General features: G+C 42.9%; 39 non-coding genes across 39 annotated transcripts; all 39 read right to left on the reverse strand.

Annotated features, from left to right (window-relative positions):
- Positions 1 to 138: 138 nt before the first annotated feature.
- Positions 139 to 222, reverse strand: TRNAL-UAA (transfer RNA leucine (anticodon UAA)). Its single transcript has one exon. It is a non-coding gene; the product is annotated as a tRNA-Leu (tRNA).
- A 153-nt stretch (positions 223 to 375) lies between these two features.
- TRNAL-UAA (transfer RNA leucine (anticodon UAA)) lies at positions 376 to 459 on the reverse strand. Its single transcript has one exon. It is a non-coding gene; the product is annotated as a tRNA-Leu (tRNA).
- Positions 460 to 849: 390 nt separating this feature from the next.
- Positions 850 to 933, reverse strand: TRNAL-UAA (transfer RNA leucine (anticodon UAA)). Its single transcript has one exon. It is a non-coding gene; the product is annotated as a tRNA-Leu (tRNA).
- A 153-nt stretch (positions 934 to 1,086) lies between these two features.
- On the reverse strand, positions 1,087 to 1,170 carry TRNAL-UAA (transfer RNA leucine (anticodon UAA)). The gene has a single exon. It is a non-coding gene; the product is annotated as a tRNA-Leu (tRNA).
- A 390-nt stretch (positions 1,171 to 1,560) lies between these two features.
- TRNAF-AAA (transfer RNA phenylalanine (anticodon AAA)) lies at positions 1,561 to 1,644 on the reverse strand. Its single transcript has one exon. It is a non-coding gene; the product is annotated as a tRNA-Phe (tRNA).
- Positions 1,645 to 2,271: 627 nt separating this feature from the next.
- Positions 2,272 to 2,355, reverse strand: TRNAL-UAA (transfer RNA leucine (anticodon UAA)). Its single transcript has one exon. It is a non-coding gene; the product is annotated as a tRNA-Leu (tRNA).
- A 153-nt stretch (positions 2,356 to 2,508) lies between these two features.
- Positions 2,509 to 2,592, reverse strand: TRNAF-AAA (transfer RNA phenylalanine (anticodon AAA)). The gene has a single exon. It is a non-coding gene; the product is annotated as a tRNA-Phe (tRNA).
- A 390-nt stretch (positions 2,593 to 2,982) lies between these two features.
- TRNAL-UAA (transfer RNA leucine (anticodon UAA)) lies at positions 2,983 to 3,066 on the reverse strand. The gene has a single exon. It is a non-coding gene; the product is annotated as a tRNA-Leu (tRNA).
- A 625-nt stretch (positions 3,067 to 3,691) lies between these two features.
- On the reverse strand, positions 3,692 to 3,775 carry TRNAL-UAA (transfer RNA leucine (anticodon UAA)). Its single transcript has one exon. It is a non-coding gene; the product is annotated as a tRNA-Leu (tRNA).
- A 390-nt stretch (positions 3,776 to 4,165) lies between these two features.
- Positions 4,166 to 4,249, reverse strand: TRNAL-UAA (transfer RNA leucine (anticodon UAA)). Its single transcript has one exon. It is a non-coding gene; the product is annotated as a tRNA-Leu (tRNA).
- Positions 4,250 to 4,639: 390 nt separating this feature from the next.
- TRNAL-UAA (transfer RNA leucine (anticodon UAA)) lies at positions 4,640 to 4,723 on the reverse strand. Its single transcript has one exon. It is a non-coding gene; the product is annotated as a tRNA-Leu (tRNA).
- Positions 4,724 to 5,434: 711 nt separating this feature from the next.
- Positions 5,435 to 5,518, reverse strand: TRNAF-AAA (transfer RNA phenylalanine (anticodon AAA)). The gene has a single exon. It is a non-coding gene; the product is annotated as a tRNA-Phe (tRNA).
- Positions 5,519 to 6,145: 627 nt separating this feature from the next.
- TRNAL-UAA (transfer RNA leucine (anticodon UAA)) lies at positions 6,146 to 6,229 on the reverse strand. The gene has a single exon. It is a non-coding gene; the product is annotated as a tRNA-Leu (tRNA).
- Positions 6,230 to 6,856: 627 nt separating this feature from the next.
- TRNAL-UAA (transfer RNA leucine (anticodon UAA)) lies at positions 6,857 to 6,940 on the reverse strand. The gene has a single exon. It is a non-coding gene; the product is annotated as a tRNA-Leu (tRNA).
- Positions 6,941 to 7,093: 153 nt separating this feature from the next.
- Positions 7,094 to 7,177, reverse strand: TRNAL-UAA (transfer RNA leucine (anticodon UAA)). The gene has a single exon. It is a non-coding gene; the product is annotated as a tRNA-Leu (tRNA).
- A 390-nt stretch (positions 7,178 to 7,567) lies between these two features.
- Positions 7,568 to 7,651, reverse strand: TRNAL-UAA (transfer RNA leucine (anticodon UAA)). The gene has a single exon. It is a non-coding gene; the product is annotated as a tRNA-Leu (tRNA).
- A 153-nt stretch (positions 7,652 to 7,804) lies between these two features.
- On the reverse strand, positions 7,805 to 7,888 carry TRNAL-UAA (transfer RNA leucine (anticodon UAA)). Its single transcript has one exon. It is a non-coding gene; the product is annotated as a tRNA-Leu (tRNA).
- Positions 7,889 to 8,514: 626 nt separating this feature from the next.
- On the reverse strand, positions 8,515 to 8,598 carry TRNAL-UAA (transfer RNA leucine (anticodon UAA)). Its single transcript has one exon. It is a non-coding gene; the product is annotated as a tRNA-Leu (tRNA).
- A 153-nt stretch (positions 8,599 to 8,751) lies between these two features.
- Positions 8,752 to 8,835, reverse strand: TRNAL-UAA (transfer RNA leucine (anticodon UAA)). Its single transcript has one exon. It is a non-coding gene; the product is annotated as a tRNA-Leu (tRNA).
- A 153-nt stretch (positions 8,836 to 8,988) lies between these two features.
- TRNAL-UAA (transfer RNA leucine (anticodon UAA)) lies at positions 8,989 to 9,072 on the reverse strand. Its single transcript has one exon. It is a non-coding gene; the product is annotated as a tRNA-Leu (tRNA).
- Positions 9,073 to 9,462: 390 nt separating this feature from the next.
- Positions 9,463 to 9,546, reverse strand: TRNAL-UAA (transfer RNA leucine (anticodon UAA)). The gene has a single exon. It is a non-coding gene; the product is annotated as a tRNA-Leu (tRNA).
- A 389-nt stretch (positions 9,547 to 9,935) lies between these two features.
- TRNAF-AAA (transfer RNA phenylalanine (anticodon AAA)) lies at positions 9,936 to 10,019 on the reverse strand. The gene has a single exon. It is a non-coding gene; the product is annotated as a tRNA-Phe (tRNA).
- Positions 10,020 to 10,883: 864 nt separating this feature from the next.
- Positions 10,884 to 10,967, reverse strand: TRNAF-AAA (transfer RNA phenylalanine (anticodon AAA)). Its single transcript has one exon. It is a non-coding gene; the product is annotated as a tRNA-Phe (tRNA).
- A 390-nt stretch (positions 10,968 to 11,357) lies between these two features.
- TRNAL-UAA (transfer RNA leucine (anticodon UAA)) lies at positions 11,358 to 11,441 on the reverse strand. Its single transcript has one exon. It is a non-coding gene; the product is annotated as a tRNA-Leu (tRNA).
- Positions 11,442 to 11,594: 153 nt separating this feature from the next.
- On the reverse strand, positions 11,595 to 11,678 carry TRNAF-AAA (transfer RNA phenylalanine (anticodon AAA)). Its single transcript has one exon. It is a non-coding gene; the product is annotated as a tRNA-Phe (tRNA).
- Positions 11,679 to 12,305: 627 nt separating this feature from the next.
- Positions 12,306 to 12,389, reverse strand: TRNAF-AAA (transfer RNA phenylalanine (anticodon AAA)). The gene has a single exon. It is a non-coding gene; the product is annotated as a tRNA-Phe (tRNA).
- Positions 12,390 to 13,016: 627 nt separating this feature from the next.
- On the reverse strand, positions 13,017 to 13,100 carry TRNAF-AAA (transfer RNA phenylalanine (anticodon AAA)). The gene has a single exon. It is a non-coding gene; the product is annotated as a tRNA-Phe (tRNA).
- A 389-nt stretch (positions 13,101 to 13,489) lies between these two features.
- TRNAF-AAA (transfer RNA phenylalanine (anticodon AAA)) lies at positions 13,490 to 13,573 on the reverse strand. The gene has a single exon. It is a non-coding gene; the product is annotated as a tRNA-Phe (tRNA).
- Positions 13,574 to 14,200: 627 nt separating this feature from the next.
- TRNAF-AAA (transfer RNA phenylalanine (anticodon AAA)) lies at positions 14,201 to 14,284 on the reverse strand. The gene has a single exon. It is a non-coding gene; the product is annotated as a tRNA-Phe (tRNA).
- Positions 14,285 to 14,674: 390 nt separating this feature from the next.
- TRNAL-UAA (transfer RNA leucine (anticodon UAA)) lies at positions 14,675 to 14,758 on the reverse strand. The gene has a single exon. It is a non-coding gene; the product is annotated as a tRNA-Leu (tRNA).
- A 153-nt stretch (positions 14,759 to 14,911) lies between these two features.
- Positions 14,912 to 14,995, reverse strand: TRNAF-AAA (transfer RNA phenylalanine (anticodon AAA)). The gene has a single exon. It is a non-coding gene; the product is annotated as a tRNA-Phe (tRNA).
- Positions 14,996 to 15,622: 627 nt separating this feature from the next.
- On the reverse strand, positions 15,623 to 15,706 carry TRNAF-AAA (transfer RNA phenylalanine (anticodon AAA)). Its single transcript has one exon. It is a non-coding gene; the product is annotated as a tRNA-Phe (tRNA).
- Positions 15,707 to 16,333: 627 nt separating this feature from the next.
- On the reverse strand, positions 16,334 to 16,417 carry TRNAF-AAA (transfer RNA phenylalanine (anticodon AAA)). Its single transcript has one exon. It is a non-coding gene; the product is annotated as a tRNA-Phe (tRNA).
- A 389-nt stretch (positions 16,418 to 16,806) lies between these two features.
- On the reverse strand, positions 16,807 to 16,890 carry TRNAF-AAA (transfer RNA phenylalanine (anticodon AAA)). Its single transcript has one exon. It is a non-coding gene; the product is annotated as a tRNA-Phe (tRNA).
- Positions 16,891 to 17,043: 153 nt separating this feature from the next.
- TRNAQ-UUG (transfer RNA glutamine (anticodon UUG)) lies at positions 17,044 to 17,127 on the reverse strand. Its single transcript has one exon. It is a non-coding gene; the product is annotated as a tRNA-Gln (tRNA).
- Positions 17,128 to 17,754: 627 nt separating this feature from the next.
- TRNAF-AAA (transfer RNA phenylalanine (anticodon AAA)) lies at positions 17,755 to 17,838 on the reverse strand. Its single transcript has one exon. It is a non-coding gene; the product is annotated as a tRNA-Phe (tRNA).
- A 627-nt stretch (positions 17,839 to 18,465) lies between these two features.
- TRNAF-AAA (transfer RNA phenylalanine (anticodon AAA)) lies at positions 18,466 to 18,549 on the reverse strand. Its single transcript has one exon. It is a non-coding gene; the product is annotated as a tRNA-Phe (tRNA).
- A 627-nt stretch (positions 18,550 to 19,176) lies between these two features.
- TRNAF-AAA (transfer RNA phenylalanine (anticodon AAA)) lies at positions 19,177 to 19,260 on the reverse strand. The gene has a single exon. It is a non-coding gene; the product is annotated as a tRNA-Phe (tRNA).
- Positions 19,261 to 19,887: 627 nt separating this feature from the next.
- On the reverse strand, positions 19,888 to 19,971 carry TRNAF-AAA (transfer RNA phenylalanine (anticodon AAA)). Its single transcript has one exon. It is a non-coding gene; the product is annotated as a tRNA-Phe (tRNA).
- Positions 19,972 to 20,017: the final 46 nt, after the last annotated feature.

Below are 20,017 nucleotides of genomic sequence, written 5' to 3' on the forward strand. Positions count from 1 at the left end.
TTCCTTGAAAACGAAGCTATAGTACAACCCCGAAATACCTCTCAGAATTGTATGCTTCATAAAGCCACAGACTTGTTGCTATACTAGAGAAGTCTTTTCTGATCATGAGATCCATGTTATTAAAATGAAGCAATTCGTTGTCAGAAGTGGGGTTCGAACCCACGCCCTCATACGAGGATCAGAGCTTAAATCTGACGCCTTAGACCACTCGGCCATCCTGATACGATTTTGAACGTTTTCCTTGAAAACGAAGCTATAGTACAACCCCGAAATACCTCTCGGATTTCTATGCTCCATAAAGCCACTCACTTGTTGCAATACTAGAAAAGCCTTTTCTGATTATGAAATACATGTTATTAAAATGAAGCAATTCGTTGTCAGAAGTGGGGTTCGAACCCACGCCGTCATACGAGGATCAGAGCTTAAATCTGACGCCTTAGACCACTCGGCCATCCTGACACGGTTTTGAACGTTTTCCTTGAAAACGAAGCTATAGTACAACCCCGAAATACCTCTCAGAATTGTATGCTTTATAAAGCCACAGACTTGTTGCCATACTAGAGAAGTCTTTTCTGATCATGAGATCCATGTTATTAAAATGAAGCAATTCGTTGTCAGAAGTGGGGTTCGAACCCACGCCCTCATACGAGGATCAGAGCTTAAATCTGACGCCTTAGACCACACGGCCATCCTGACACGATTTTGAACGTTTTCCTTGTAAACGAAGCTATAGTACAACCCCGAAATACCTCTCGGAATTCTATGCTCCATAAAGCCACTCACTTGTTGCAATACTAGAGAAGCCTTTTCTGATTATGAAATACATGTTATTTAAATGAAGCAATTCGTTGTCAGAAGTGGGGTTCGAACCCACGCCCTCATACGAGGATCAGAGCTTAAATCTGACGCCTTAGACCACTCGGCCATCCTGACACGATTTTGAACGTTTTCTTTGAAAACGAAGCTATAGTACAACCCTGAAATACCTCTCGGAATTCTATGCTCCATAAATCCACTCACTTGTTGCAATACTAGAGAAGCCTTTTCTGATTATGAAATACATGTTATTTAAATGAAGCAATTCGTTGTCAGAAGTGGGGTTCGAACCCACGCCCTCATACGAGGATCAGAGCTTAAATCTGACGCCTTAGACCACTCGGCCATCCTGACACCCTTTTGAACGTTTTCCTTGAAAACGAAGCTATAGTACAACCCCGAAATACCTCTCGGAATTCTATGCTTCATAAAGCCACGGACTTGTTGCCATACTAGAGAAGTCTTTTCTGATCATGAGATCCATGTTATTAAAATGAAGCAATTCGTTGTCAGAAATGGGGTTCGAACCCACGCCCTCATACGAGGATCAGAGCTAAAATCTGACGCCTTAGACAATTCGGCCATCCTGACAAGCTTTTAGACGTTTTTCTTGAAAACGAAGCTATAGTACCACCCCGAAATAACTCTCGGAATTCTATGCTTCATAAAGCCACAGACTTGTTGCCATACTAGAGAAGTCTTTACTGATCATGAGATCCATGCTATTAAAATGAAGCAATTCGTTGTCAGAAGTGGGGTTCGAACCCATGTCCTCATACGAGGATCAGAGCTTTAATCTAACGCCTTAGACCACTCGGTCATCCTGACACGCTTGTGAACGTTTTACCTGAAAACGAAGCTATAGTACAACCCCGAAATACCTCTCGGATTTCTATGCTCCATAAAGCCACTCACTTGATGCAATACTAGAGAAGCCTTTTCTGATTATGAAATACATGTTATTAAAATCAAGCAATTCGTTGTCAGAAGTGGGCATCGAACCCACGCTCTCATACGAGGATCAGAGCTAAAATCTGACGCCTTAGACCACTCGGTCATCCTGACACGCTTGTGAACGTTTTACCTGAAAACGAAGCTATAGTACAACCCCGAAATACCTCTCGGATTTCTATGCTCCATAAAGCCACTCACTTGTTGCAATACTAGAAAAGGCTTTTCTGATTATGAAATACATGTTATTAAAATGAAGCAATTCGTTGTCAGAAGTGGGGTTCGAACCCACGCCGTCATACGAGGATCAGAGCTTAAATCTGACGCCTTAGACCACTCTGCCATCCTGACACGGTTTTGAACGTTTTCCTTGAAAACGAAGCTATAGTACAACCCCGAAATACCTCTCAGAATTGTATGCTTCATAAAGCCACAGACTTGTTGCTATACTAGAGAAGTCTTTTCTGATCATGAGATCCATGTTATTAAAATGAAGCAATTCGTTGTCAGAAGTGGGGTTCGAACCCACGCCCTCATACGAGGATCAGAGCTTAAATCTGACGCCTTAGACCACTCGGCCATCCTGATACGATTTTGAACGTTTTCCTTGAAAACGAAGCTATAGTACAACCCCGAAATACCTCTCAGAATTGTATGCTCCATAAAGCCACAGACTTGTTGCCATACTAGAGAAGTCTTTTCTGATCATGAGATCCATGCTATTAAAATGAAGCAATTCGTTGTCAGAAGTGGGGTTCGAACCCATGTCCTCATACGAGGATCAGAGCTTTAATCTGACGCCTTAGACCACTCGGTCATCCTGACACGCTTGTGAACGTTTTACCTGAAAACGAAACTATAGTACAGCCCCAAAATACCCCTCGGATTTCCATGCTCCATAAAGCCACTCACTTGTTGCAATATTAGAAAAGCCTTTTCTGATTATGAAATACATAATATTAAAATGAAGCAATTCGTTGTCAGAAGTGGGGTTCGAACCCACGCCCTCATACGAGGATCAGAGCTTAAATCTGACGCCTTAAACGACTTGGCCATCCTGACACGGTTTTGAACGTCTTCCTTGAAAACGAAGCTATAGTACAACCCCGAAATACCTCTCAGAATTGTATGCTTCATAAAGCCACAGACTTGTTGCTATACTAGAGAAGTCTTTTCTGATCATGAGATCCATGTTATTAAAATGAAGCAATTCGTTGTCAGAAGTGGGGTTCGAACCCACGCCCTCATACGAGGATCAGAGGTTAAATCTGACGCCTTAGACCACTCGGCCATCCTGACACGATTTTGAACGTTTTCCTTGTAAAGAAGCTATAGTACAACCCCGAAATACCCCTCGGAATTCTATGCTCCATAAAGCCACTCACTTGTTGCCATACTAGAGAAGTCTTTACTGATCATGAGATCCATGCTATTAAAATGAAGCAATTCGTTGTCAGAAGTGGGGTTCGACCCATGTCCTCATACGAGGATCAGAGCTTTAATCTGACGCCTTAGACCACTCAGTCATCCTGACACGCTTGTGAACGTTTTACCTGAAAACGAAGCTATAGTACAACCCCGAAATACCTCTCGGATTTCTATGCTCCATAAAGCCACTCACTTGTTGCAATACTAGAGAAGCCTTTTCTGATTATGAAATACATGTTATTAAAATCAAGCAATTCGTTGTCAGAAGTGGGCATCGAACCCACGCTCTCATACGAGGATCAGAGCTAAAATCTGACGCCTTAGACCACTCGGTCATCCTGACACGCTTGTGAACGTTTTACCTGAAAACGAAGCTATAGTACAACCCCGAAATACCTCTCGGATTTCTATGCTCCATAAAGCCACTCACTTGTTGCAATACTAGAGAAGCCTTTTCTGATTATGAAATACATGTTATTAAAATGAAGCAATTCGTTGTCAGAAGTGGGGTTCGAACCCACGCCCTCATACGAGGATCAGAGCTTAAATCTGACGCCTTAAACCACTCGGCCATCCTGACACGGTTTTGAACATTTTCCTTGAAAACGAAGCTATAGTACAACCCCGAAATACCTCTCAGAATATTATGCTTTATAAAGCCACAGACTTGTTGCCATACTAGAGAAGTCTTTTCTGATCATGAGATCCATGTTATTAAAATGAAGCAATTCGTTGTCAGAAGTGGGGTTCGAACCCACGGCCGCATACTAGGATCAGAGCTTAAATCTGACGCCTTAGACCACTCGGCCATCCTGACACGATTTTGAACGTTTTCCTTGAAAACGAAGCTATAGTACAACCCCGAAATACCTCTCGGATTTCTATGCTCCATAAAGCCACTCACTTGTTGCAATACTAGAAAAGCCTTTTCTGATTATGAAATACATGTTATTAAAATGAAGCAATTCGTTGTCAGAAGTGGGGTTCGAACCCACGCCGTCATACGAGGATCAGAGCTTAAATCTGACGCCTTAGACCACTCGGCCATCCTGACACGGTTTTGAACGTTTTCCTTGAAAACGAAGCTATAGTACAACCCCGAAATACCTCTCAGAATTGTATGCTTTATAAAGCCACAGACTTGTTGCCATACTAGAGAAGTCTTTTCTGATCATGAGATCCATGTTATTAAAATGAAGCAATTCGTTGTCAGAAGTGGGCTTCGAACCCACGCCCTCATACGCGGATCAGAGCTTAAATCTGACGCCTTAGACCACACGGCCATCCTGACACGATTTTGAACGTTTTCCTTGTAAACGAAGCTATAGTACAACCCCGAAATACCTCTCGGAATTCTATGCTCCATAAAGCCACACACTTGTTGCAATACTAGAAAAGCCTTTTCTGATTATGAAATACATGTTATTAAAATGAAGCAATTCGTTGTCAGAAGTGGGGTTCGAACCCACGCCCTCATACGAGGATCAGAGCTTAAATCTGACGCCTTAGACCACTCGGCCATCCTGACACGATTTTGAACGTTTTTCCTGAAAACGAAACTATAGTACAACCCCGAAATACCCCTCGGATTTCCATGCTCCATAAAGCCACACACTTGTTGCAATACTAGAAAAGCCTTTTCTGATTATGAAATACATGTTATTAAAATGAAGCAATTCGTTGTCAGAAGTGGGGTTTGCCGGGAGTGTGGCGCACTCCTGTAAGCCAAGCTTCTGGGCGGCAAAGTTTGAGGAAATACGACACATGTCGGCGATCCTGCCCTATAGGTGCCGACTGTCCCGTGTCCGCCGGAGGTGACTTACCCCAATTCCACCTTCCGTCACCTCCCAAGTAAACCTCATTTCCTTCCCTGCTTCTACACATACGACCTAGCGGCCCCCGTCAGTGCTGGGCCGCGTAGGGTCTCCCGCTCAATTCTTCCTGGTGCTCAAAGCCTAACGGCTAAGCACTAGTGTTGTAGGTGGAAAAAAAAAAAAAAAAAAAAAAAAAGTGGGGTTCGAACCCACGCCCTCATACTTGGATCAGAGCTTAAATCTGACGCCATAGACCACTCGGCCATCCTGACACCCTTTTGATCGTTTTCCTTGAAAACGAAGCTATAGTACAACCCCGAAATATCTCTCGGAATTCTATGCTTCATAAAGCCACAGACTTGTTGCCATACTAGAGGAGTCTTTACTGATCATGAGATCGATGCTATTAAAATCAAGCAATTCGTTGTCAGAAGTGGGGTTCGAACCCATGTCCTCATACGAGGATCAGAGCTTTAATCTAACGCCTTAGACCACTCGGTCATCCTGACACGCTTGTGAACGTTTTACCTGAAAACGAAGCTATAGTACAACCCCGAAATACCTCTCGGATTTCTATGCTCCATAAAGCCACTCACTTGTTGCAATACTAGAGAAGCCTTTTCTGATTATGAAATACATGTTATTAAAATCAAGCAATTCGTTGTCAGAAGTGGGCATCGAACCCACGCTCTCATACGAGGATCAGAGCTAAAATCTGACGCCTTAGACCACTCGGTCATCCTGACACGCTTGTGAACGTTTTACCTGAAAACGAAGCTATAGTACAACCCCGAAATACCTCTCGGATTTCTATGCTCCATAAAGCCACTCACTTGTTGCAATACTAGGAAAGCCTTTTCTGATTATGAAATACATGTTATTAAAATGAAGTAGTTCGTTGTCAGAAGTGGGGTTCGAACCCACGCCCTCATACTTGGATCAGAGCTTAAATCTGACGCCATAGACCACTCGGCCATCCTGACACCCTTTTGAACGTTTTTCTTGAAAACGAAGCTATAGTACAACCCCGAAATACCTCTCGGAATTCTATGCTCCATAAAGCCACTCACTTGTGGCAATACTAGAGAAGCCTTTTCTGATTATGAAATACATGTTATTTAAATGAAGCAATTCGTTGTCAGAAGTGGGGTTCGAACCCACGCCCTCATACGAGGATCAGAGCTTAAATCTGACGCCTTAGACCACTCGGCCATCCTGACACGATTTTGAACGTTTTACCTGAAAACGAAACTATAGTACAACCTCGAAATACCCCTCGGATTTCCATGCTCCATAAAGCCACTCACTTGTTGCAATACTAGAAAAGCCTTTTCTGATTATGAAATACATGTTATTAAAATGAAGCAATTCGTTGTCAGAAGTGGGGTTCGAACCCACGCCCTCATACTTGGATCAGAGCTTAAATCTGACGCCATAGACCACTCGGCCATCCTGACACCCTTTTGAACGTTTTCCTTGAAAACGAAGCTATAGTACAACCCCGAAATACCTCTCGGAATTCTATGCTTCATAAAGCCACAGACTTGTTGCCATACTAGAGAAGTCTTTACTGATCATGAGATCGATGCTATTAAAATGAAGCAATTCGTTGTCAGAAGTGGGCATCGAACCCACGCTCTCATACGAGGATCAGAGCTAAAATCTGACGCCTTAGACCACTCGGTCATCCTGACACGCTTGTGAACGTTTTACCTGAAAACGAAGCTATAGTACAACCCCGAAATACCTCTCGGATTTCAATGCTCCATAAAGCCACTCACTTGTTGCAATACTAGGAAAGCCTTTTCTGATTATGAAATACATGTTATTAAAATGAAGTAATTCGTTGTCAGAAGTGGGGTTCGAACCCACGCCCTCATACGAGGATCAGAGCTTAAATCTGACGCCTTAAACCACTCGGCCATCCTGACACGGTTTTGAACGTTTTCCTTGAAAACGAAGCTATAGTACAACCCCGAAATACCTCTCAGAATTGTATGCTTTATAAAGCCACAGACTTGTTGCCATACTAGAGAAGTCTTTTCTGATCATGAGATCCATGTTATTAAAATGAAGCAATTCGTTGTCAGAAGTGGGGTTCGAACCCACGCCCTCATACAAGGATCAGAGCTTAAATCTGACGCCTTAGACCACTCGGCCATCCTGACACGATTTTGAACGTTTTCCTTGAAAACGAAGCTATAGTACAACCCCGAAATACCTCTCGGATTTCTATGCTCCATAAAGCCACTCACTTGTTGCAATACTAGAAAAGCCTTTTCTGATTATGAAATACATGTTATTAAAATGAAGCAATTCGTTGTCAGAAGTGGGGTTCGAACCCACGCCGTCATACGAGGATCAGAGCTTAAATCTGACGCCTTAGACCACTCTGCCATCCTGACACGGTTTTGAACGTTTTCCTTGAAAACGAAGCTATAGTACAACCCCGAAATACCTCTCAGAATTGTATGCTTCATAAAGCCACAGACTTGTTGCTATACTAGAGAAGTCTTTTCTGATCATGAGATCCATGTTATTAAAATGAAGCAATTCGTTGTCAGAAGTGGGGTTCGAACCCACGCCCTCATACGAGGATCAGAGCTTAAATCTGACGCCTTAGACCACTCGGCCATCCTGATACGATTTTGAACGTTTTCCTTGAAAACGAAGCTATAGTACAACCCCGAAATACCTCTCGGAGTTCTATGCTCCATAAAGCCACAGACTTGTTGCCATACTAGAGAAGTCTTTTCTGATCATGAGATCCATGCTTTTAAAATGAAGCAATTCGTTGTCAGAAGTGGGGTTCGAACCCACGCCCTCATAAGAGGATCAGAGCTTAAATCTGACGCCTTAGACCACTCGGCCATCCTGACACGATTTTGAACGTTTTCCTTGTAAACGAAGCTATAGTACAACCCCGAAATACCTCTCGGAATTCTATGCTCCATAAAGCCACTCACTTGTTGCCATACTAGAGAAGTCTTTACTGATCATGAGATCCATGCTATTAAAATGAAGCAATTCGTTGTCAGAAGTGGGGTTCGACCCATGTCCTCATACGAGGATCAGAGCTTTAATCTGACGCCTTAGACCACTCAGTCATCCTGACACGCTTGTGAACGTTTTACCTGAAAACGAAGCTATAGTACAACCCCGAAATACCTCTCGGATTTCTATGCTCCATAAAGCCACTCACTTGTTGCAATACTAGAGAAGCCTTTTCTGATTATGAAATACATGTTATTAAAATCAAGCAACTCGTTGTCAGAAGTGGGCATCGAACCCACGCTCTCATACGAGGATCAGAGCTAAAATCTGACGCCTTAGACCACTCGGTCATCCTGACACGCTTGTGAACGTTTTACCTGAAAACGAAGCTATAGTACAACCCCGAAATACCTCTCGGATTTCTATGCTCCATAAAGCCACTCACTTGTTGCAATACTAGGAAAGCCTTTTCTGATTATGAAATACATGTTATTAAAATGAAGCAATTCGTTGTCAGAAGTGGGGTTCGAACCCACGCCCTCATACGAGGATCAGAGCTTAAATCTGACGCCTTAAACCACTCGGCCATCCTGACACGGTTTTGAACATTTTCCTTGAAAACGAAGCTATAGTACAACCCCGAAATACCTCTCAGAATTGTATGCTTTATAAAGCCACAGACTTGTTGCCATACTAGAGAAGTCTTTTCTGATCATGAGATCCATGTTATTAAAATGAAGCAATTCGTTGTCAGAAGTGGGGTTCGAACCCACGCCCTCATACTAGGATCAGAGCTTAAATCTGACGCCTTAGACCACTCGGCCATCCTGACACGATTTTGAACGTTTTCCTTGAAAACGAAGCTATAGTACAACCCCGAAATACCTCTCGGATTTCTATGCTCCATAAAGCCACTCACTTGTTGCAATACTAGAAAAGCCTTTTCTGATTATGAAATACATGTTATTAAAATGAAGCAATTCGTTGTCAGAAGTGGGGTTCGAACCCACGCCGTCATACGAGGATCAGAGCTTAAATCTGACGCCTTAGACCACTCGGCCATCCTGACACGGTTTTGAACGTTTTCCTTGAAAACGAAGCTATAGTACAACCCCGAAATACCTCTCAGAATTGTATGCTTTATAAAGCCACAGACTTGTTGCCATACTAGAGAAGTCTTTTCTGATCATGAGATCCATGTTATTAAAATGAAGCAATTCGTTGTCAGAAGTGGGGTTCGAACCCACGCCCTCATACGAGGATCAGAGCTTAAATCTGACGCCTTAGACCACACGGCCATCCTGACACGATTTTGAACGTTTTCCTTGTAAACGAAGCTATAGTACAACCCCGAAATACCTCTCGGAATTCTATGCTCCATAAAGCCACTCACTTGTTGCAATACTAGAGAAGCCTTTTCTGATTATGAAATACATGTTATTTAAATGAAGCAATTCGTTGTCAGAAGTGGGGTTCGAACCCACGCCCTCATACGAGGATCAGAGCTTAAATCTGACGCCTTAGACCACTCGGCCATCCTGACACGATTTTGAACGTTTTCTTTGAAAACGAAGCTATAGTACAACCCCGAAATACCTCTCGGAATTCTATGCTCCATAAAGCCACTCACTTGTTGCAATACTAGAGAAGCCTTTTCTGATTATGAAATACATGTTATTTAAATGAAGCAATTCGTTGTCAGAAGTGCGGTTCGAACCCACGCCCTCATACGAGGATCAGAGCTTAAATCTGACGCCTTAGACCACTCGGCCATCCTGACACCCTTTTGAACGTTTTCCTTGAAAACGAAGCTATAGTACAACCCCGAAATACCTCTCGGAATTCTATACTTCATAAAGCCACAGACTTTTGCCATACTAGAGAAGTCTTTACTGATCATGAGATCCATGCTATTAAAATGAAGCAATTCGTTGTCAGAAGTGGGGTTCGAACCCATGTCCTCATACGAGGATCAGAGCTTTAATCTAACGCCTTAGACCACTCGGTCATCCTGACACGCTTGTGAACGTTTTACCTGAAAACGAAGCTATAGTACAACCCCGAAATACCTCTCGGATTTCTATGCTCCATAAAGCCACTCACTTGTTGCAATACTAGAGAAGCCTTTTCTGATTATGAAATACATGTTATTAAAATCAAGCAATTCGTTGTCAGAAGTGGGCATCGAACCCACGCTCTCATACGAGGATCAGAGCTAAAATCTGACGCCTTAGACCACTCGGTCATCCTGACACGCTTGTGAACGTTTTACCTGAAAACGAAGCTATAGTACAACCCCGAAATACCTCTCGGATTTCTATGCTCCATAAAGCCACTCACTTGTTGCAATACTAGAGAAGCCTTTTCTGATTATGAAATACATGTTATTTAAATGAAGCAATTCGTTGTCAGAAGTGCGGTTCGAACCCACGCCCTCATACGAGGATCAGAGCTTAAATCTGACGCCTTAGACCACTCGGCCATCCTGACACCCTTTTGAACGTTTTCCTTGAAAACGAAGCTATAGTACAACCCCGAAATACCTCTCAGAATTGTATGCTTCATAAAGCCACACACTTGTTGCTATACTAGAGAAGTCTTTTCTGATCATGAGATCCATGTTTTTAAAATGAAGCAATTCGTTGTCAGAAGTGGGTTTCGAACCCACGCCCTCATACGAGGATCAGAGCTTAAATCTGACGCCTTAGACCACTCGGCCATCCTGATACGATTTTGAACGTTTTCCTTGAAAACGAAGCTATAGTACAACCCCGAAATACCTCTCGGAGTTCTATGCTCCATAAAGCCACAGACTTGTTGCCATACTAGAGAAGTCTTTTCTGATCATGAGATCCATGCTATTAAAATGAAGCAATTCGTTGTCAGAAGTGGGGTTCGAACCCATGTCCTCATACGAGGATCAGAGCTTTAATCTGACGCCTTAGACCACTCGGTCATCCTGACACGCTTGTGAGGGTTTTACCTGAAAACGAAACTATAGTACAACCCCGAAATACCCCTCGGATTTCCATGCTCCATAAAGCCACTCACTTGTTGCAATACTAGAAAAGCCTTTTCTGATTATGAAATACATGTTATTAAAATGAAGCAATTCGTTGTCAGAAGTGGGGTTCGAACCCACGCCCTCATACGAGGATCAGAGCTAAAATCTGACGCCTTAAACCACTTGGCCATCCTGACACGGGTTTGAACGTTTTCCTTGAAAACGAAGCTATAGTACAACCCCGAAATACCTCTCAGAATTGTATGCTTCATAAAGCCACACAATTGTTGCTATACTAGAGAAGTCTTTTCTGATCATGAGATCCATGTTATTAAAATGAAGCAATTCGTTGTCAGAAGTGGGGTTCGAACCCACGCCCTCATACGAGGATCAGAGCTTAAATCTGACGCCTTAGACCACTCGGCCATCCTGATACGATTTTGAACGTTTTCCTTGAAAACGAAGCTATAGTACAACCCCGAAATACCTCTCGGAGTTCTATGCTCCATAAAGCCACAGACTTGTTGCCATCTTAGAGAAGTCTTTTCTGATCATGAGATCCATGCTATTAAAATGAAGCAATTCGTTGTCAGAAGTGGGGTTCGAACCCATGTCCTCATACGAGGATCAGAGCTTTAATCTGACGCCTTAGACCGCTCGGTCATCCTGACACGCTTGTTAACGTTTTACCTGAAAACGAAACTATAGTACAACCCCGAAATACCCCTCGGATTTCCATGCTCCATAAAGCCACTCACTTGTTGCAATACTAGAAAAGCCTTTTCTGATTATGAAATACATGTTATTAAAATGAAGCAATTCGTTGTCAGAAGTGGGGTTCGAACCCACGCCCTCATACGAGGATCAGAGCTAAAATCTGACGCCTTAAACCACTTGGCCATCCTGACACGGGTTTGAACGTTTTCCTTGAAAACGAAGCTATAGTACAACCCCGAAATACCTCTCAGAATTGTATGCTTCATAAAGCCACACAATTGTTGCTATACTAGAGAAGTCTTTTCTGATCATGAGATCCATGTTATTAAAATGAAGCAATTCGTTGTCAGAAGTGGGGTTCGAACCAACGCCCTCATACGAGGATCAGAGCTTAAATCTGACGCCTTAGACCACTCGGCCATCCTGATACGATTTTGAACGTTTTCCTTGAAAACGAAGCTATAGTACAACCCCGAAATACCTCTCGGAATTCTATGCTCCATAAAGCCACAGACTTGTTGCCATACTAGAGAAGTCTTTTCTGATCATGAGATCCATGCTATTAAAATGAAGCAATTCGTTGTCAGAAGTGGGGTTCGAACCCATGTCCTCATACGAGGATCAGAGCTTTAATCTGACGCCTTAGACCACTCGGTCATCCTGACACGCTTGTGAACGTTTTACCTGAAAACGAAACTATAGTACAACCCCGAAATACCCCTCGGATTTCCATGCTCCATAAAGCCACTCACTTGTTGCAATACTAGAAAAGCCTTTTCTGATTATGAAATACATGTTATTAAAATGAAGCAATTCGTTGTCAGATGTGGGGTTCGAACCCACGCCCTCATACGAGGATCAGAGCTTAAATCTGACGCCTTAAACCACTTGGCCATCCTGACACGGTTTTGAACGTTTTCCTTGAAAACGAAGCTATAGTACAACCCCGAAATACCTCTCAGAATTGTATGCTTTATAAAGCCACAGACTTGTTGCCATACTAGAGAAGTCTTTTCTGATCATGAGATCCATGTTATTAAAATGAAGCAATTCGTTGTCAGAAGTGGGGTTCGAACCAACGCCCTCATACGAGGATCAGAGCTTAAATCTGACGCCTTAGACCACTCGGCCATCCTGATACGATTTTGAACGTTTTCCTTGAAAACGAAGCTATAGTACAACCCCGAAATACCTCTCGGAGTTCTATGCTCCATAAAGCCACAGACTTGTTGCCATCTTAGAGAAGTCTTTTCTGATCATGAGATCCATGCTATTAAAATGAAGCAATTCGTTGTCAGAAGTGGGGTTCGAACCCATGTCCTCATACGAGGATCAGAGCTTTAATCTGACGCCTTAGACCACTCGGTCATCCTGACACGCTTGTGAACGTTTTACCTGAAAACGAAACTATAGTACAACCCCGAAATACCCCTCGGATTTCCATGCTCCATAAAGCCACTCACTTGTTGCAATACTAGAGAAGCCTTTTCTGATTATGAAATACATGTTATTTAAATGAAGCAATTCGTTGTCAGAAGTGCGGTTCGAACCCACGCCCTCATACGAGGATCAGAGCTTAAATTTGACGCCTTAGACCACTCGGCCATCCTGACACCCTTTTGAACGTTTTCCTTGAAAACGAAGCTATAGTACAACCCCGAAATACCTCTCGGAATTCTATACTTCATAAAGCCACAGACTTTTGCCATACTAGAGAAGTCTTTACTGATCATGAGATCCATGCTATTAAAATGAAGCAATTCGTTGTCAGAAGTGGGGTTCGAACCCATGTCCTCATACGAGGATCAGAGCTTTAATCTAACGCCTTAGACCACTCGGTCATCCTGACACGCTTGTGAACGTTTTACCTGAAAACGAAGCTATAGTACAACCCCGAAATACCTCTCGGATTTCTATGCTCCATAAAGCCACTCACTTGTTGCAATACTAGAGAAGCCTTTTCTGATTATGAAATACATGTTATTTAAATGAAGCAATTCGTTGTCAGAAGTGCGGTTCGAACCCACGCCCTCATACGAGGATCAGAGCTTAAATCTGACGCCTTAGACCACTCGGCCATCCTGACACCCTTTTGAACGTTTTCCTTGAAAACGAAGCTATAGTACAACCCCGAAATACCTCTCAGAATTGTATGCTTCATAAAGCCACACACTTGTTGCTATACTAGAGAAGTATTTTCTGATCATGAGATCCATGTTTTTAAAATGAAGCAATTCGTTGTCAGAAGTGGGTTTCGAACCCACGCCCTCATACGAGGATCAGAGCTTAAATCTGACGCCTTAGACCACTCGGCCATCCTGATACGATTTTGAACGTTTTCCTTGAAAACGAAGCTATAGTACAACCCCGAAATACCTCTCGGAGTTCTATGCTCCATAAAGCCACAGACTTGTTGCCATACTAGAGAAGTCTTTTCTGATCATGAGATCCATGCTATTAAAATGAAGCAATTCGTTGTCAGAAGTGGGGTTCGAACCCATGTCCTCATACGAGGATCAGAGCTTTAATCTGACGCCTTAGACCACTCGGTCATCCTGACACGCTTGTGAGGGTTTTACCTGAAAACGAAACTATAGTACAACCCCGAAATACCCCTCGGATTTCCATGCTCCATAAAGCCACTCACTTGTTGCAATACTAGAAAAGCCTTTTCTGATTATGAAATACATGTTATTAAAATGAAGCAATTCGTTGTCAGAAGTGGGGTTCGAACCCACGCCCTCATACGAGGATCAGAGCTAAAATCTGACGCCTTAAACCACTTGGCCATCCTGACACGGGTTTGAACGTTTTCCTTGAAAACGAAGCTATAGTACAACCCCGAAATACCTCTCAGAATTGTATGCTTCATAAAGCCACACAATTGTTGCTATACTAGAGAAGTCTTTTCTGATCATGAGATCCATGTTATTAAAATGAAGCAATTCGTTGTCAGAAGTGGGGTTCGAACCCACGCCCTCATACGAGGATCAGAGCTTAAATCTGACGCCTTAGACCACTCGGCCATCCTGATACGATTTTGAACGTTTTCCTTGAAAACGAAGCTATAGTACAACCCCGAAATACCTCTCGGAGTTCTATGCTCCATAAAGCCACAGACTTGTTGCCATCTTAGAGAAGTCTTTTCTGATCATGAGATCCATGCTATTAAAATGAAGCAATTCGTTGTCAGAAGTGGGGTTCGAACCCATGTCCTCATACGAGGATCAGAGCTTTAATCTGACGCCTTAGACCGCTCGGTCATCCTGACACGCTTGTTAACGTTTTACCTGAAAACGAAACTATAGTACAACCCCGAAATACCCCTCGGATTTCCATGCTCCATAAAGCCACTCACTTGTTGCAATACTAGAAAAGCCTTTTCTGATTATGAAATACATGTTATTAAAATGAAGCAATTCGTTGTCAGAAGTGGGGTTCGAACCCACGCCCTCATACGAGGATCAGAGCTAAAATCTGACGCCTTAAACCACTTGGCCATCCTGACACGGGTTTGAACGTTTTCCTTGAAAACGAAGCTATAGTACAACCCCGAAATACCTCTCAGAATTGTATGCTTCATAAAGCCACACAATTGTTGCTATACTAGAGAAGTCTTTTCTGATCATGAGATCCATGTTATTAAAATGAAGCAATTCGTTGTCAGAAGTGGGGTTCGAACCAACGCCCTCATACGAGGATCAGAGCTTAAATCTGACGCCTTAGACCACTCGGCCATCCTGATACGATTTTGAACGTTTTCCTTGAAAACGAAGCTATAGTACAACCCCGAAATACCTCTCGGAATTCTATGCTCCATAAAGCCACAGACTTGTTGCCATACTAGAGAAGTCTTTTCTGATCATGAGATCCATGCTATTAAAATGAAGCAATTCGTTGTCAGAAGTGGGGTTCGAACCCATGTCCTCATACGAGGATCAGAGCTTTAATCTGACGCCTTAGACCACTCGGTCATCCTGACACGCTTGTGAACGTTTTACCTGAAAACGAAACTATAGTACAACCCCGAAATACCCCTCGGATTTCCATGCTCCATAAAGCCACTCACTTGTTGCAATACTAGAAAAGCCTTTTCTGATTATGAAATACATGTTATTAAAATGAAGCAATTCGTTGTCAGATGTGGGGTTCGAACCCACGCCCTCATACGAGGATCAGAGCTTAAATCTGACGCCTTAAACCACTTGGCCATCCTGACACGGTTTTGAACGTTTTCCTTGAAAACGAAGCTATAGTACAACCCCGAAATACCTCTCAGAATTGTATGCTTTATAAAGCCACAGACTTGTTGCCATACTAGAGAAGTCTTTTCTGATCATGAGATCCATGTTATTAAAATGAAGCAATTCGTTGTCAGAAGTGGGGTTCGAACCAACGCCCTCATACGAGGATCAGAGCTTAAATCTGACGCCTTAGACCACTCGGCCATCCTGATACGATTTTGAACGTTTTCCTTGAAAACGAAGCTATAGTACAACCCCGAAATACCTCTCGGAGTTCTATGCTCCATAAAGCCACAGACTTGTTGCCATCTTAGAGAAGTCTTTTCTGATCATGAGATCCATGCTATTAAAATGAAGCAATTCGTTGTCAGAAGTGGGGTTCGAACCCATGTCCTCATACGAGGATCAGAGCTTTAATCTGACGCCTTAGACCACTCGGTCATCCTGACACGCTTGTGAACGTTTTACCTGAAAACGAAACTATAGTACAACCCCGAAATACCCCTCGGATTTCCATGCTCCATAAAGCCACTCACTTGTTGCAATACTAGAGAAGCCTTTTCTGATTATGAAATACATGTTATTTAAATGAAGCAATTCGTTGTCAGAAGTGCGGTTCGAACCCACGCCCTCATACGAGGATCAGAGCTTAAATTTGACGCCTTAGACCACTCGGCCATCCTGACACCCTTTTGAACGTTTTCCTTGAAAACGAAGCTATAGTACAACCCCGAAATACCTCTCGGAATTCTATACTTCATAAAGCCACAGACTTTTGCCATACTAGAGAAGTCTTTACTGATCATGAGATCCATGCTATTAAAATGAAGCAATTCGTTGTCAGAAGTGGGGTTCGAACCCATGTCCTCATACGAGGATCAGAGCTTTAATCTAACGCCTTAGACCACTCGGTCATCCTGACACGCTTGTGAACGTTTTACCTGAAAACGAAGCTATAGTACAACCCCGAAATACCTCTCGGATTTCTATGCTCCATAAAGCCACTCACTTGTTGCAATACTAGAGAAGCCTTTTCTGATTATGAAATACATGTTATTAAAATCAAGCAATTCGTTGTCAGAAGTGGGCATCGAACCCACGCTCTCATACGAGGATCAGAGCCAAAATCTGACGCCTTAGACCACTCGGTCATCCTGACACGCTTGTGAACGTTTTACCTGAAAACGAAGCTATAGTACAACCCCGAAATACCTCTCGGATTTCTATGCTCCATAAAGCCACTCACTTGTTGCAATACTAGAGAAGCCTTTTCTGATTATGAAATACATGTTATTTAAATGAAGCAATTCGTTGTCAGAAGTGCGGTTCGAACCCACGCCCTCATACGAGGATCAGAGCTTAAATCTGACGCCTTAGACCACTCGGCCATCCTGACACCCTTTTGAACGTTTTCCTTGAAAACGAAGCTATAGTACAACCCCGAAATACCTCTCAGAATTGTATGCTTCATAAAGCCACACACTTGTTGCTATACTAGAGAAGTCTTTTCTGATCATGAGATCCATGTTTTTAAAATGAAGCAATTCGTTGTCAGAAGTGGGTTTCGAACCCACGCCCTCATACGAGGATCAGAGCTTAAATCTGACGCCTTAGACCACTCGGCCATCCTGATACGATTTTGAACGTTTTCCTTGAAAACGAAGCTATAGTACAACCCCGAAATACCTCTCGGAGTTCTATGCTCCATAAAGCCACAGACTTGTTGCCATACTAGAGAAGTCTTTTCTGATCATGAGATCCATGCTATTAAAATGAAGCAATTCGTTGTCAGAAGTGGGGTTCGAACCCATGTCCTCATACGAGGATCAGAGCTTTAATCTGACGCCTTAGACCACTCGGTCATCCTGACACGCTTGTGAGGGTTTTACCTGAAAACGAAACTATAGTACAACCCCGAAATACCCCTCGGATTTCCATGCTCCATAAAGCCACTCACTTGTTGCAATACTAGAAAAGCCTTTTCTGATTATGAAATACATGTTATTAAAATGAAGCAATTCGTTGTCAGAAGTGGGGTTCGAACCCACGCCCTCATACGAGGATCAGAGCTAAAATCTGACGCCTTAAACCACTTGGCCATCCTGACACGGGTTTGAACGTTTTCCTTGAAAACGAAGCTATAGTACAACCCCGAAATACCTCTCAGAATTGTATGCTTCATAAAGCCACACAATTGTTGCTATACTAGAGAAGTCTTTTCTGATCATGAGATCCATGTTATTAAAATGAAGCAATTCGTTGTCAGAAGTGGGGTTCGAACCAACGCCCTCATACGAGGATCAGAGCTTAAATCTGACGCCTTAGACCACTCGGCCATCCTGATACGATTTTGAACGTTTTCCTTGAAAACGAAGCTATAGTACAACCCCGAAATACCTCTCGGAATTCTATGCTCCATAAAGCCACAGACTTGTTGCCATACTAGAGAAGTCTTTTCTGATCATGAGATCCATGCTATTAAAATGAAGCAATTCGTTGTCAGAAGTGGGGTTCGAACCCATGTCCTCATACGAGGATCAGAGCTTTAATCTGACGCCTTAGACCACTCGGTCATCCTGACACGCTTGTGAACGTTTTACCTGAAAACGAAACTATAGTACAACCCCGAAATACCCCTCGGATTTCCATGCTCCATAAAGCCACTCACTTGTTGCAATACTAGAAAAGCCTTTTCTGATTATGAAATACATGTTATTAAAATGAAGCAATTCGTTGTCAGATGTGGGGTTCGAACCCACGCCCTCATACGAGGATCAGAGCTTAAATCTGACGCCTTAAACCACTTGGCCATCCTGACACGGTTTTGAACGTTTTCCTTGAAAACGAAGCTATAGTACAACCCCGAAATACCTCTCAGAATTGTATGCTTTATAAAGCCACAGACTTGTTGCCATACTAGAGAAGTCTTTTCTGATCATGAGATCCATGTTATTAAAATGAAGCAATTCGTTGTCAGAAGTGGGGTTCGAACCAACGCCCTCATACGAGGATCAGAGCTTAAATCTGACGCCTTAGACCACTCGGCCATCCTGATACGATTTTGAACGTTTTCCTTGAAAACGAAGCTATAGTACAACCCCGAAATACCTCTCGGAGTTCTATGCTCCATAAAGCCACAGACTTGTTGCCATCTTAGAGAAGTCTTTTCTGATCATGAGATCCATGCTATTAAAATGAAGCAATTCGTTGTCAGAAGTGGGGTTCGAACCCATGTCCTCATACGAGGATCAGAGCTTTAATCTGACTTCTTAGACCACTCGGTCATCCTGACACGCTTGTGAACGTTTTACCTGAAAACGAAACTATAGTACAACCCCGAAATACCCCTCGGATTTCCATGCTCCATAAAGCCACTCACTTGTTGCAATACTAGAAAAGCCTTTTCTGATTATGAAATACATGTTATTAAAATGAAGCAATTCGTTGTCAGATGTGGGGTTCGAACCCACGCCCTCATACGAGGATCAGAGCTTAAATCTGACGCCTTAAACCACTTGGCCATCCTGACACGGTTTTGAACGTTTTCCTTGAAAACGAAGCTATAGTACAACCCCGAAATACCTCTCAGAATTGTATGCTTTATAAAGCCACAGACTTGTTGCCATACTAGAGAAGTCTTTTCTGATCATGAGATCCATGTTATTAAAATGAAGCAATTCGTTGTCAGAAGTGGGGTTCGAACCAACGCCCTCATACGAGGATCAGAGCTTAAATCTGACGCCTTAGACCACTCGGCCATCCTGATACGATTTTGAACGTTTTCCTTGAAAACTAAGCTATAGTACAACCCCGAAATACCTCTCGGAATTCTATGCTCCATAAAGCCACAGACTTGTTGCCATACTAGAGAAGTCTTTTCTGATCATGAGATCCATGCTATTAAAATGAAGCAATTCGTTGTCAGAAGTGGGGTTCGAACCCATGTCCTCATACGAGGATCAGAGCTTTAATCTGACGCCTTAGACCACTCGGTCATCCTGACACGCTTGTGAACGTTTTACCTGAAAACGAAGCTATAGTACAACCCC

The sequence above is a fragment of the Phalangium opilio genome, unplaced genomic scaffold (assembly GCF_054372755.1).
Source record: "Phalangium opilio isolate 3A_F unplaced genomic scaffold, DU_Popi_V2 ptg000037l_1, whole genome shotgun sequence".
NCBI classification, from domain to species: domain Eukaryota; kingdom Metazoa; phylum Arthropoda; class Arachnida; order Opiliones; family Phalangiidae; genus Phalangium; species Phalangium opilio.